Genomic DNA, 14,896 nt, shown 5'->3' with positions numbered 1-14,896 from the left:
GAGCGCTTGGCGCTCACTGCTCTTGTTGCGCCTCCAGGCGCGTGGTCAGCGTCACGGGCGGCGACCTTCCTCTTGCCGCTGGGTAATGCAGTCCGTTGGTGTGGAATGCAGCCGTTTCCCTCACGGCGCTTGCTGGATGCCCGGCAAAGTAGCGGTCGTGCCGTTTCCCTCACGGCGTCCTCGAGCTCCGCTGATGTGATAATTTGTCTCCGTCGTCGTCCCCCCCTCACCCCTCTCTTTTCCCTGACATGAGCCGCTCCTGGATCATATTCGATTCACCCTGTGCACAGCAAGGAACAGACTAAACACGCAAGTGCTCTTGTAGCACCATGACTGCATACTCCCTTTAAAAGCTCATTTGCCTGCTCTAATCATAAAGTATTGAACGCAAGAGAAGCCAGTTTAGTTTTAGCGCTAATGTTATTGTTTTTAAGCATTGAATGTGATACTTAACAAACAAGATAACTTGAAAACGTAAATATATAATTTTTATAGTTTTGGTCTTATTTGTTCAGAATATAACCATCTATATTTCTAAACCTGTGTGGAGTCTTTTTGTGGTGTATTCATTGTGTTACTATGTGTGTTGCACAAATACTTTACTCATTGCTTCGGATGATAAACCTGCCTGCTCTGCGCCACGTCACCAGAGGGTGAGCACAGGTTATTTTCATTGTGTATCTAGCTTGCCCTGATGAGAGTGGGGAGTTCTTCCTGGCATAGCCTAGCCGACCAGAAACCCCATTTCTAACAGGGACCTTTCATTGGATATTCCCCACAGGCAAACCGCCGCAACAGAGGAAGGAGTGGAGGTAGAAGAAGCGCCCTGTCCATGTCCATCAGATCTTTATGATTCTGCCTCTTCGAGCTTCTGTGGATCATCCAGGAAGTCCCTTCGGTTGTATCTTCTCTCGGTCTTTGAAAGGCCTCGTTGAAATCTTACAGAATTCTTTGCGAAGAAGGAAGACGAACAATACAAACTGCATGAGGGTGTGTTTGAACCCATTTATCCCACAGTTAAAAAAACGACCTTTTGTGAAGAAAAAATATTTTTTCCAGCAAGAAATAGAACAAAATGTGCTGCCTGTATTTAAAGACAATTAGTGAACACATTTTTCAAAGATTTGCAAAGGTTTACCAATAATAAAACATCTAAAGGTGAAGCTCAGTGCTCCAGGATCCTTGCAGCAGGAGCCGAAAAACAAACAAGTGGCCCACCTGCAATCTCCAGGGCATGATGGGATACTGGAGGTATCCTATACATTAAAGGAGCAGCAGAGTTTTACCAGCTTCTCAGTCTTGAGACTATTAGTCAACATTGTACCTGTTTTTTCATCCATCCTTAAAAAACAGTTTGTATACCTAGTGAGTACCTAGAAATAGTTTTTAGGTAAATAGCTGAAAATTGGCCAATATAGCACTTCATAATAAAAGCGTAAATTGATTTGTCGTGTGTTTTGTGAGAATTGCTTGTGGATCCCACGCGTGGGTGGGTCAGTTCAGTGCTTATGTCTATTAATAACGATCCCCTCGGGGGGAGACGAGTTAAAGCCGCAGGTTGTGGCAGTGACTTGATTGGAATGAGGAGTTTTAGGGCTCAGAAACACTTGAGGTGGATAACCGGTTTCAAAAAAGGAAGAGTGAATATAGGGCCCAGGTTGTGACTAAGGTGCTCAAGGAGGGGCAAGGGCCAAGGTTCTCCCTGTGGTCTACATTGTTCATCTTCTTAAGTTAACCTTCGGATTTCCCGACGTTTGTTTGCAATTCCACTTGTACGGCTGGTAAAGAGGCATCCAACGCCATCATTGCTGAAACAGGATTATTTCCCTGCGCTTCTCCTGGAGCCGCAGTTTGAGTCATGTCACCTGGGAAGCAAAACTATTGTGCTCAGCTTGCGATCAAATCACTAGCCTGCTACTCCACAAGCAGATTTTGTGAATCATCCCAGTCACTCTCCTGGTCAGCAATAACATAACGTGTATTTGTAAAGTGTGCGTTCACCCAGAAGGGCCTCTTGGCACTGAATAATAGAGGTTTATTGTTACCCAACTCAATGGTACTCATTTTATCAAACTCAAAACGATTAAAGGCGGGGTGGAACCACCGGGATTTAAACCTATGACCATGAGGTCAAACACAGGCCCCTACAGTGGACGCATTTGTCTATTAAGCCACCAGACCCAGCTATCAATCACCACGGTAGCCAACTTGTTTTACTCAAAAGAGTGCACATGACCTGTAAGCCCCATATGTGTCACAGTCAAGTCAGTGTCCTGCTCTCTGTGGTAAATTAAGTGAGCATCTGTCCATATGCACATAGAGAACAAGGAGGAAAGGACACATCTTCAATATTATAATGCAAGAAGGCGTTCTTGAGAGTGTTAAAGTATAATGACATTCATCCTGCTCTCACATAGAATTACTGCCTTTAACAATTCAATTCAAAAGTGCTTTATTCGAGTTATTACTCATAAAAGCAGACATACAAACATGTAATAAAAAGACAATTAAATTTACAAAAGTCGTATTTGACATAAGCACATGCCTCGTTAAAAAAAAAAAAAAGACAGTTATCTACCAAGCAAATATACATAATCACAGGTGTAAAAGTTCATTACTATTAAAATAACGATTAAAAAAGATTACAATATCATTAAGCTAAAATCGTCAAAATTTCATTCAAGATGACACGTACATTGTACCAATACAGAGAATAGACAATAGTCTAGCAGTCTCTGAACGACTGAGCAGAGAGTAGTTACCCTACTAGCAATCTCTGCCTTAATACCCACGCCCACCCCAAGTACTTTGCGGTGGCAATTGTGATCCAAGTCAGAGTAGTAGACCTAACAATACGCAAAGCTACCATACTGCTTTTGGTACCCAAATTCTTACACATAGGTGCCAACCAGACTCGCCTTGGAGCAGAATATACTTTACAGGAGAACAAAAAGTGACCAAGGGTTTCGTTTCCTTCCCCACAGACTGGACAAGTAGCTGAACCTCCTACCCTCCACTTAGATGTTAAATTACGGAGAGGGAGAGAGCCAGCCCTCAGTTGAAAGAACAATTTCCTATCCATAGGGTTGGATATGTAATCCCAATACAATTCATATACAGGGAACAGTTTAACCTCGAGAAAGCTGATGGTCATGGACCCGCTGTTGGTACTGAGCAAACTCCTATTAGCAACCCGTTCCCAGAAAATATTTTTTAGGGTTGACTTAGTGGGAAATGATGCCCCAGCTGGATCAAACCACAATGTATTTAGCCCTAGTTCAAATAGTGCAAATTTTAGTGATTTGAACCAGCTAATTTTATTAAAGCGATCTGCTTTAATGACATCAATAAACCCATCCGCATAGTGGGAGAGCTCAGGCGTAGTCCAGAGCCTACGCCAGTATAGAATCGGTCGTAGTTTTCCCATTTCCGAGATTTCTTTCCTGCCAAGCTCATATCTCAGAGGCAATAACGGACTACTCTGTGGAGTACCTGTAAGTTTCCTAAAAACTTGTCCTCTGTAATTTGAAGCTCATGCAGATTTTCATGCCCCCACAACTCAGCCCCATACAATGCTGACCCAATTGCTTTTGCTTCATATATAATCAGGGGTGGTTTAATTGGTTTGGTCAGCGATTTCCTATGCTCCTTTATAATGGTACCAGCTAGTTGCTTATGCCTTAATGTTGCAATGTTTAAATGTTGGGTCCATCTATTATCATTAGAGATATGGATCCCCAGGTAAGTAAATGATTTTACAACCTCAAGAATGCCTCCACTCATGATAATTTTGGATTTAAAATTTCTATGTGGATTAAAAACCATGAGTTTAGTTTTAGACGCATTCACCTCCAGATCATAATCCCCACAGAACTTATCAAAAATGGCCAATGATTGGCCAATGATTTTTGCAAACCACTTGGGGTTTTAGATAAAATTAACGTGTCATCGGCGAACATTAAAATAGGAACTTTTACACCTGCAAGAGAAGGTGCATCCACAACCTGTGATTGCATGCGGGGGACAATACCGTTAAAGAAAAGGCTGAACAGTGTTGGTGCCATTGAGCACCCTTGCCGAACCCCACGCTCAACAGGAAATTCGGCAGTGTCATTGCCATACCCACCCCATTGAATTTTGACATAAGTACCTTCATGTAATCTCACGATCAAGGTCAGCAAGACCCCTGGGACCCCTAAAGCCGCAAGCACTTCCCACAGCTTCGCCCTTGGTACCAGGTCGAAGGCAGCCCGCAAATCGACAAATGCCGCATAAAGACTGCCTCCACCTAGCACCACGGTCCTCCACTGGATCAATTGGAATCGAAAGACTTGATCCACAGTACTAGTTGCCCTTTGAAACCCAGCCTGAAAGGGAGATAAAATATTGTGTTCCTCTGCCCAGTCAAGTAATCTGTTTACAATCACTCGTCCCACAATTCTTTGGACAGTATCAATTAGACTGATTGGGCGATAGTTGCAAGGCTGGGCACGATCTCCCTTTTTGTACACAGGAATGATTACAGCACCCGCCATGATACCGGGATATCTGCACCCTTGGTAATGTGGTTTATTAGCAAGTAAATATATTTACACCACCTTCCAGTGTCATTTAGAAAAACGTCCGCTGGGACCCCATCTGCGCCTGGGAGCACGACCGCTATGTACAGTTTTGATGGCAGACAGTATTTCACTCTGCGTGAAGACATTGTCTTCTGCAAATAAATGAATAGGGCAGGTACTAGTTACAATCTGGTCCCTAGTAGCGTACTGGTCACTGAAGAATTTAACCCAGGCATCCTGTGGGACATTGTTGTTACTTGGCTCTTCAGACCTTTTACAATGTGCCAAAATATTCTAGAATGTTTTCGATCACTTGCACATTTCAACTTATTCCAATGGGCCTCGTCCCAATCTTTTTTCGCCTTAGCAATGCAGATTTTATCATTCTTCCTGGCAGATCGAATAGCCCCCACATTTTTACTCTTAATTGCGGCTCCCAAAGAGGTTCGTGCCACCTTGCAATCATGATTATACCACTTAGCAGCTCTATAAGCACATACCCTCTTTCTACTTACAGGTTTTAAAAAGTAACATTTAATTTCTTTAAAGAAATTCTCATGTACTTTTGTAGTGTCATCTTGACCCGGAGGATCCCCTGCCACACACTCTAGGGCCATGATAGCCTTGTCAGTCGCAACTCCTATTTTTTCTAAGACCTGCTGGTCTGTCCTGACACTTGTCCACCTCAACCTGCGCATGTCATTTGTTGGTACAATCAGTGGGGGTAGAAAATCATCACGGGGGTTAGAAACAATACCATCGGACAACCACCATTTGTGAAAAACACATAGAGGGTTATGGTCACTCTCAAGCCTTTCCATTACAACCATATCACTAACAGTTGACCAAAGGGGCATGCTACAAATAACATAATCAATGCGGCTTTGGTGTCTCCCGTTATTGAAAGTCATAGCTGGTACTCTATCTGACTTTGTCCTACCATTCAGAGCTCTTAACCCATGTTCGAGACACATTGCATTTAGAACTAAGATATCCTCAGTTCAGCGAGTTACTGGAGTAGTATCTAATATGGGAATATCCCATTGCTTATCTTCCTCTGTACCTAAGGAAGCCTCGCCGGTATCTAGAGGTTCAAACGTGCGATTTAAGTCGCCTGCAATTATTATGTTCTTACTACTAGAATGTGTCTCAAGTAGATTATACAGGGTAAGAAGGACCTCAGATTTTCCTGTATTTCCACTTCTGGCATATATGTTATAGATATCAAGGGAAATGGATGTATCACTCGTGAGCCTAATGAGCTGGATATCTTTTTGATCAAGCGCCACACTTTTTACTACAGCCTTTAGGGACTGTCGGACCCATATAGTAAGGCCCCCCATCGGACGCCCTTTTGGGCCCTTGATGGCTGGTACATAGAAATTTAAGTACCCTAGAGCAAAAACAGAAATCACAGGCCCATGTCTCCTGGAAAATACAAACATCATACTTGCTAACAAACCCAAACCAGTCTCCGCAGACCAGCTTGGAGCATAGCCCAGCCACATTCCAGGATAATAAGTTCCCAGTACCATATGCCGTTTCAAGTTTAGGGCTAGAGACAAACCCACTCAACACCATGTCATCGATACCATTGTTATTTTCATTTTCATTGATTGGTCCAACCGTGACCACAGGGTTGACATTCTCAGTTCGAGCGCCTACTAGATCACCAAATTCCCTTGTAGTGCATACATCAAATGTAGTTTGCAACAAAGGCTTAGGGTTAAATGGTAGTCAATCACAGGCATTCAGGTTTGAGAGGGCAGAGAATCTATTTTCCAAGCCTAGTCCCCCCTCAGTAAAACCAACATAATTACTACCCCTTTTGGTCACCACATTCCATTTTGTTCTTAAAATACTAGGATTCGGGCCTCTTCCTGTCCGAGAGTAGAAAAAAGCCAAAGTCAGTGGAACAATCGTAGTTGATCTTCGCTGTGGAGGTAAGATGTTGGGCAAGATGTTTGACAATACCTCAGGGTCAGAGAAGTTAAGGACAACACAATCCCCCTTATACCTCTTGACCCTATTACCAATCCACTCTACCCTTCTGGCGTTTACAAGTTCTTCAGCTAATTGTTGCCTTCCCCAAGGAGATATTACCATGTTGTTAGTAAGCCACGAGAGAGATTTATGTACTAAAGATGATGTAGTTTCAACCTCCCCAGATACCAATGGGGGGACATTTGCAAGAACGAGAACTAATGGAGAAGCTTCTACCACAAGCTCAAAAGACCCTTTCCCAGTATTGAAATCAGCAGTGGTAGGAACAGGGGGTACACCACCTAGAGCACTACCAACTGGATTCGTCAGTGGTACCATTAGCGGATTTGGCGCAGGGATAGGAGTAGGTCCACAATTTTCGCCAGAGGGTGTTTTACTCATTAATGACTCTACCCTAGTCACAACTTCTTCAGGGAGATTTTCTACCTCCACCAGAGTTTTCTCTAATAAGCCACCCAATCTATTAACCTCAGCGGTTAATTTGTCTATTTTACTAACCAAGGGTTTGACTATACCTTTAATTTTTATGTCCATCATGCTCCATAGTTTATTAAATTGAGCATTGGAGAGGGTCACATAAGCTTCATTAGTCAGATCAACCTCCTCCTCCTCAAGAATTTTCCTTGGTGGGGTTGCAACTTTCTTTCTACCAGACCTTAAACCCCCCCGTTTAGGCATAACCTTTCCTTTGCCCCCTCTAACCCTCGGGGCTGGAACAGGGGCTGGGGCAGGGAGAGGAGACTCTTTATTGGTGGATATCACTGTCTCCACTTCGCTGTCACTACTATCTTCTGTAATAGCCACTATGCCACTAGGCAGGATGGTGTTTATATCATTAAGAGAATCATGTACCACACCAGATGTACTGCTGTTATTTAGTGCAAAAGGATCCTCTATCTCTTTATCGTTCAGAGGAGATTGATTAAATGAATCCAATCCCAACGAGGATCTCCTGTCGCTATTTATTTTTGCCACAACTTGGAAGAGATAATTGTCCATGGTGTTATTGACTGGGGTTAGTGTTTTTCCGGGCATAGTTAGAATGGGCAATACACTCAGAACAATATGTTTACTCACAAAACTCAGTATTTATTTCAGTTACCCAATGCAGTCCAAGCCAGTCTGTGTCCAGGAAGAGTTCGCAGGAATTTTCGGGCAGGGACCCTAGCCCAACCCAACCTAGGCCTGCCTCGGACGGCCACAGACGGCCCGTCCTTTGCCCGGGCTTAGCCCCGGGCGTCCCGCTCGCGTCCCGCGAGGGAGGTGTGGCACTTAATTTATGCGCCTCCTGGCGCTGGATGACGTAGCGCCGAGTGCGCTGTCCTGATGGGGGATGAAGTTCCCCGGTGCCCGCTCTCCTCAGCGGCAGCCTCCCTGTAGACTCTGGAGACGTGCGGCGGGAGGCGGAAGGCAAGGCAGCTCCTCTCTCAGCAGTGCAGCAAAGACACGGTAAGCCCTGTTTCAAAAGCGGAAGTTTTCCCCCGCTCTGCAGGTGTGGCACTTAATTTATGCGCCTCCTGGCGCTGGATGACGTAGCGCCGAGTGCGCTGTCCTGATGGTGGATAGGGGATGAAGTTCCCCGGTGCCCGCTCTCCTCAGCGGCAGCCTCCCTGTAGACTCTGGAGACGTGCGGCGGGAGGCGGGAGGCGGAAGGCAAGGCAGCTCCTCTCTCAGCAGTGCAGCAAAGACACGGTAAGCCCTGTTTCAATTCATCTTGGTTTGTCCTTCAGACGATATATTCGTAGTTAACGAAGAGTATATCACCAGGATGTTTCTGTTTAGCCAGATACATTATATGAAAGGTTCAATTGCGATCATTGCAGCAATAGAGAACAGTTGTTTTAAAAATTACTGTTGCCCTGAAAAACAGCTGCACAATGAAAGACTTGCAGGCACTGATTACGACTGAATTACGAGGAATTATTTCTGTAATATCATTCACAAAGATATATTTTGGTCCCTCTCATATTATTTGTGTGCATCGACATAAGAACATGTTTATAATATCACAGTGAGGCCTCTCCGGTACTGGTCAGAAAAAACATACGTTTACTGTTTTTATCAGTGCCAGCATCCAAATCATCCTGCAAAATGTGTTCTGCTGAAGGAATCTCCCTGGTATATTGTCCCTGTGTACTACAGAAAGAGACAAGGAAGCTGATCAGATAAAATATTAACTACAAATAAACAATCCTGCCAATTTGCCTCTAGAAATGCAACAGGTTAGCTTTCACTCACCGTATACAGGCATGTGCGAAGACCATTACAAATACAGCAGATATTTTACTCTCACTAAGGTCCACTCACTAATGCCAGAAGAATTCCTTGCAACACAGGAGTCAATTTTTTGCAATGTCAACATTCTGACGTGCAATCCACACGTTCTGTGCAAACTGAATAACAAGAACTCAGCTCCCTTCAGTAAATCAGCTGTTTGAATAATACCCTTGAATGACCTCCATTATCCGTCTCTTCTTCCGAAGTGATGGGGATTCATCCAACCACTTTATTTTAATAGGAACCGTGTCCGATGACTGCAAAATGTGGATTACGTGCACAGTGTGGCTCATGCCTTGGGCAGACCAGTAGCCATGGACGTTGCTAGTTGGAAAGAACACTCGGGGACTCCTACTTCAATGAGATAGATTTCTGAACACAGAATACTTTTATACTTGTAATGTACGTGTAATTCTTGGATACTTGTTATGTACGTGAAATACCTGAATACTTGTAATGTACGTGTAATACTTGTATACTTCAAATATACTTGTAGTACCTCTATACTTGTAATATACGTGTAATACTTGTAATATAGCAGAAATACTTATATACTTCTAATGTAGGTGAAATACTTGTATACATGATATGTAAGTGTATACTTGTACTGTATGTGTAATACTTGTAATGTAGGTGTAATACTTGTAATGTATGTGTAACACTTGTATATTTGTAATGTATGTGTAATACTTGTAATGTACCTGTGATACTTGTAATGAACGTGTGATAGTTGTAATATACACTTGTAATGTACATGTGATACTTGTAATGTATGTGTGATACTTGTAATATATATTTGTAATGTATGTGTGATACTTGCAATGTATGTGTGATACTTGTAATGAATGTATAATACTTTTAATGTACGTGTGATACTTGTAATATATACTTGTGATGTACATGTGATATTTGTAATGTACGCGCAATACTTGTAATATATACTTGTGATGTGCATGTGATATTTGTAATGTACGTGTAGTACTTGTAATGTATGTGTGATACTTGTAATGTACGTGAAAGTCTTGTAATGTACATGTAATACTTGAAATGTATGTGTGATATGTGTAATGTATGTGTTATACTTGTAACGTATACTTGTAATGTATGTGTGATACTTGTAATATATACTTGTGATGTAGATGTGATATTTATAATGTACGTGTAATACTTGTAATGTATGTGTGATACTTGTAATGTATGTGTGATACTTGTAATGTATGTGTTATACTTGTAACATATACTTGTAATGTATGTGTGATACTTGTAATGTACGTGTGGTACTTGTAATGTACATGTGGTACTTGTAATGTATGTGTGGTACTTGTAATGTACATGTAATACTTGTAATGTACCTGTGATACTTGTAATGTACGTGTGTTACTTGTAATGTACGTGTTACTTGTAATGTACGTGTTATTGTAATGTACGTGTGATGCTTACATGACATATTCTACAGCATGTCAGGTTCAAGGCAAAAGTGAAATCTGATGTATATCCATTTACTGTGGAAAAGTGTCAATATTTACTGGTAATGTCAACAAATATATTATACAAGGGAAGTCCTATTACAAATAAAAAAGAAGAGAGAATTTTCAGTGCATTCTATATTTGCAATACATTAGACATACATGGTTGAAATGTACTTTATAAACTGAATTATTTCTTAGCGTATTATATGATTTTAAATCTGTGATTGTTTCCATTACAAGATTATCAGGAACTGCCAAGGGGCCCATTTTGTAATTGTTTTAAAGAATTCCGTACAAAGAAATGTTTTTTACCTGCACTGCAAGAGGCAGGGATAGACTGTTTTAACCCCTTCACTGCGGCGGCTATTAATGTTTATAAATTTGCAGCCTGTATCTGCTTGGACCGCAATTGAAGGGGGCTCAGGGGTGGGGGGTGGACTAATGGTTTGCATTTGCTCTGCATATTGTCGTCACTGGGTCTCTCCATTGAAGGAGTCTTTCGCAGCTTTGTAAATTTGCCTCCACCCCGCTCCCTCGTTGCTTAATTTGTGTTATCCTCACATCCCGGGGTCGGTACGTGAGGTTTTCAAATTTCACAGGCTGTAAATTTGTTTACAAGGTCGGTAATGGGAGTAACTGTTTATAGGCCCACATGGATTAAGCTGGAATTACTGGCTGCGGGTTCTTGAAACAGCGCGCCCTCGCGAGCAGCTGGGTCGGGATCCCCAAATGCATGCCAGCTTTCCTTCCTCCTTCACTGGGCCAACCTGATCACTCATTCGGGCACTTCCAATTCTGTTTACCCTCCTGGCAGTGCAGGCCACTCACTTCTAAATTTAAAAATGTGAAAATTCATGAATAGCAAAACTGTGACATTATTTCCATCTGTATTGCTGTAAAAAGCTTGTATTTGATGGGAAAAGTAGCATTTTGAAAACAAATCTCTGTTTATTGCACTTTTTTGTTTGCCTATTGCCCTGTGCATATTACAGAATTGTCTTTCAGGTGTTTCTCTTACCTAGGATGTCTTCAAAGTACTCATCAGTGGTTGACACTGCGCCTTCGGCCTGGTCGCGCCCACGCTCCTCGCTTCTCCTGCCCTGAGCCTCCTGCTGCCTGCGCCTGAGCCTCCTGCTGCCTGCTCGCCGTTCCCTGCGCCCCAGCCGCCGCAGGGCCGCCCGCCAAGCCCGCACAGACTTTCCCGCCGCTACCTGCCTGCGGCCCCGCCCCCCCTCGAGCCGATTGGCTCACACGCTCCCGCCTCCCAGCGAACCCTCCCTCCCGGCTCCGTTCTTATGACGCCCCCTGAGCGACCGCGCAGCAGACGCGCCGATTGTGCGCCAAAGGTAAGCCCGTCTGCGCCCGTCCGCGCCTGGCCAGCGCCCAGTGCTAGGACCCCTGGCCTCCACCGACGGAAGCCGACCCGACGGACCTACGACGCCACCGAACTCAACGCCGGTAGAATCCCGGGCTGCTATCGAGCCGCCCCGAGACGCACCCATGGACCCTTCTGCTGCCACTCCTGCAAGTTCACCTGCACTCGGACCTGCACCACACCAGCACCGACCAAGCCGAACCCCTGCATCAACCACCTCAAGTGCATCCTGCTCAACACCCGCTCCGTCCACAGACACGTCGTCGAGCTCTGGAAACTGCTCGACACCACAGCCCCAGACGTTGCTTTCCTCACAGAAACCTGGATGAACGCCTCCTCAGCGCCCGACATCGCCATCGCCATCCCAGACGGCTACAAGATCATCCGGAGGGACCGCATCAACCAGACTGGAGGAGGCATCGCCATCATCCACAGGAACACCATCCGCATCACGACCAACACCGACGACACCCTCACACCCGCCGAGCACCTGCACTTCCAGATTCACACCGACCCCAAGACCACCCTCAGAGGCACCCTAATCTACAGACCCCCGGGACCACGCACACAATTCAGCGAGGACATCGCCGACTTCGTCAGCCCGCACGCCCTCTCCTCCGCTGACTACATCCTCCTCGGGGACCTCAACTTCCACCTGGAGAACAACAACGACCGCAACACCACCACCCTGCTGGACAACCTCGCCAACCTCGGACTCAAGCAACTGGTGACCACCCCCACCCACTACGCTGGACACACACTCGACCCGGTCTTCTCATCCAGCAAGGACTTCGCCTTCAGCCACGCCACCGGACTCCACTGGACGGACCACAGCTGCGTCCACTTCAGCTTCAGAAGGACCACGATCCACCATCACCAGCAACAGGCTGCACGCAGAAGCTGGAACAAGATCACTGCCGACCAGCTCGCTACTTCCCTGAGCAAGAACCCTCCCACCAGCACAACGAACCCCAGCCAAGCGGCCACCAACCTCACGAAATGGATCAGCGACTGCGCAGACGACCTCGCCCCTCTGAAGGCCCCGCCGAGCCGACCCGGCAGCAAGAAAGCCCCATGGTTTAACGACGAACTCAAGAGCTCCAAGAAGAACTGCAGAGCACTCGAGAAAACCTGGCGCAGAGACCCAACACCGGACAACATGACTGCCCTCAAGCTCGCCACCCGAAAACACCACCAACTGATCCACGCCACCAAGAAAACCGCATTCAAGGAACGACTGGACAACAACGCACACAATAGCAAGGAGCTCTTCAACATCGTTAAAGAGCTCTCCAACCCCAACGCCGGAAACAACGACATCACCCCTTCGCAAGACCTCTGCAACTCCCTCACCTCCTACTTCCACAACAAGATCGCGGACATGCACAACAGCTTCTGCACTCAACCGACGCACGCCACGATTGAACCACCGCCCCCCACCACCACCCTCCACGCCTGGACCCCGATCAGCTCCGAAGAGACCGTCCGCACGATGAACTCCATCCACTCCGGATCTCCGAACGACCCCTGCCCTCACCACGTCTTCAACAAGGCCGACGCTGTCATCGCATCCCACCTACGGGACATCATCAACACCTCCTTTGACACCACCACCTTCCCGGAGAGCTGGAAGCATGCCGAACTCAGCGCTCTACTAAAGAAGCCATCAGCCGACCCCACCGACCTCAAGAATTACCGCCCCATCTCGCTGCTCCCGTTTCCAGCTAAAGTCATCGAGAAGACCGTCAACAAGCAGCTGGCCGCCTTCCTCGAGACGTACGGATCCCTCGACTCCTCGCAGCCTGGCTTCCGGGCCAACCACAGCACCAAGACCGCCCTGATCGCAGTGACCGATGACATCCGAGCCCTGCTCGACAACGGAGAAACAGCGGCCCTCATCCTCCTAGACCTCTCCGCGGCCTTCGACACTGTCTGCCACCGCACCCTAGTGCAGCGCCTCAGCAACGTCGGAATCCAGGAGAAGGCACTGGAGTGGATCATCTCCTTCCTCGCCGGAAGGACACAGAGAGTCCGCCTCCCCCGTTCAGATCAGAAGCCACCGAAGTCATCTGCGGCGTCCCTCAAGGCTCCTCGCTCAGCCCAACCCTCTTCAACGTCTACATGAGCCCCCTCGCAGCCATCGCATGCCAGCACAACCTCAACATCATCTCCTATGCCGACGACACCCAGCTGATCCTCTCCCTCACCAACGACCCCGCCACCGCCAGAGCCAACCTTCATGAAGGGATGAAAGAGGTAGCCGAATGGATGAAGAACAGCCGCCTCAAACTGAACTCGGACAAGACGGAAGTCCTCATCCTGGGATCTTCACCCTCCACCTGGGACGACTCCTGGTGGCCCTCCGCCCTAGGCAACGCACCCAAACCAACAGACCACGCACGCAACCTGGGCTTCATCCTGGACTCCTCCCTCTCCATGACCGGACAAGTCAACGCCGTCTCCTCGTCGTGCTTCAACATCCTGCGTATGCTACGTAAGATCTTCCGGTGGATCCCTACCGAGACAAGCAAGACGGTCACCCAGGCCCTCGTCACCAGCCGTCTGGACTACGGCAACGCCCTCTACGCCGGAACCACCGCTAAACTCCAGAAGAGACTCCAGCGGATCCAGAACGCCTCAGCCCGACTCATCCTGGACATCCCCCGTCGCAACCACATCTCCAGACACCTGAAAGACCTGCACTGGCTCCCGGTCAACAAGAGAATCACCTTCCGCCTCCTCACCCACGCACACAAAGCCCTACACAACGAAGGCCCAGGATACCTCAACAACCGCCTCAACTTCTACGCTCCCAAACGCCAGCTTCGATCGACCGGCCACGCCCTCGCCACAGTCCCCCGCATCCGAAGAGCCACCACAGGGGGAAGGTCCTTCTCCTACCTCGCCGCCAAGACCTGGAACTCCCTCCCTCCCCACCTCTGCCTGACCCAGGACCACCTCGCCTTCAGGAAGCAGCTCAAGACCTGGCTGTTCGAGCAGTAGCGGACCCCCCCCTAGCGCCTTGAGACCCCCCGGGTGAGTAGTGCGCTATATAAATGCTTTGATTGATTGATTGATTGATTGAGTGCTAAGGGGGCGGGGCGGAAATACGGCGGGCGCATGCTGGTGACGGAACCGCTCCGTCACCAGCGTCGGTTGCGCTGTGCTTGTGACGGAGCGGTTCCGTCATGGCCCGCCCCGCTCAATAG

The 14,896-nt window shown here is 46.9% G+C and overlaps 1 protein-coding gene across 1 annotated transcript in view; it reads left to right on the top strand.

Annotated features, from left to right (window-relative positions):
* LOC144805587 (uncharacterized) overlaps positions 1-14,896 on the top strand; it is a 436,700-nt gene that overhangs the window by 360,016 nt on the left and 61,788 nt on the right. The gene's annotated exons all lie outside the window — the stretch shown is intronic.

Source organism: Lissotriton helveticus, assembly GCF_964261635.1.
Source record: "Lissotriton helveticus chromosome 1_1 unlocalized genomic scaffold, aLisHel1.1 SUPER_1_unloc_15, whole genome shotgun sequence".
NCBI lineage: Eukaryota > Metazoa > Chordata > Amphibia > Caudata > Salamandridae > Lissotriton > Lissotriton helveticus.
The sequence above is the reverse complement of the archived record's forward strand: the minus strand, read 5'-3'. Positions and strand labels throughout refer to the sequence as shown.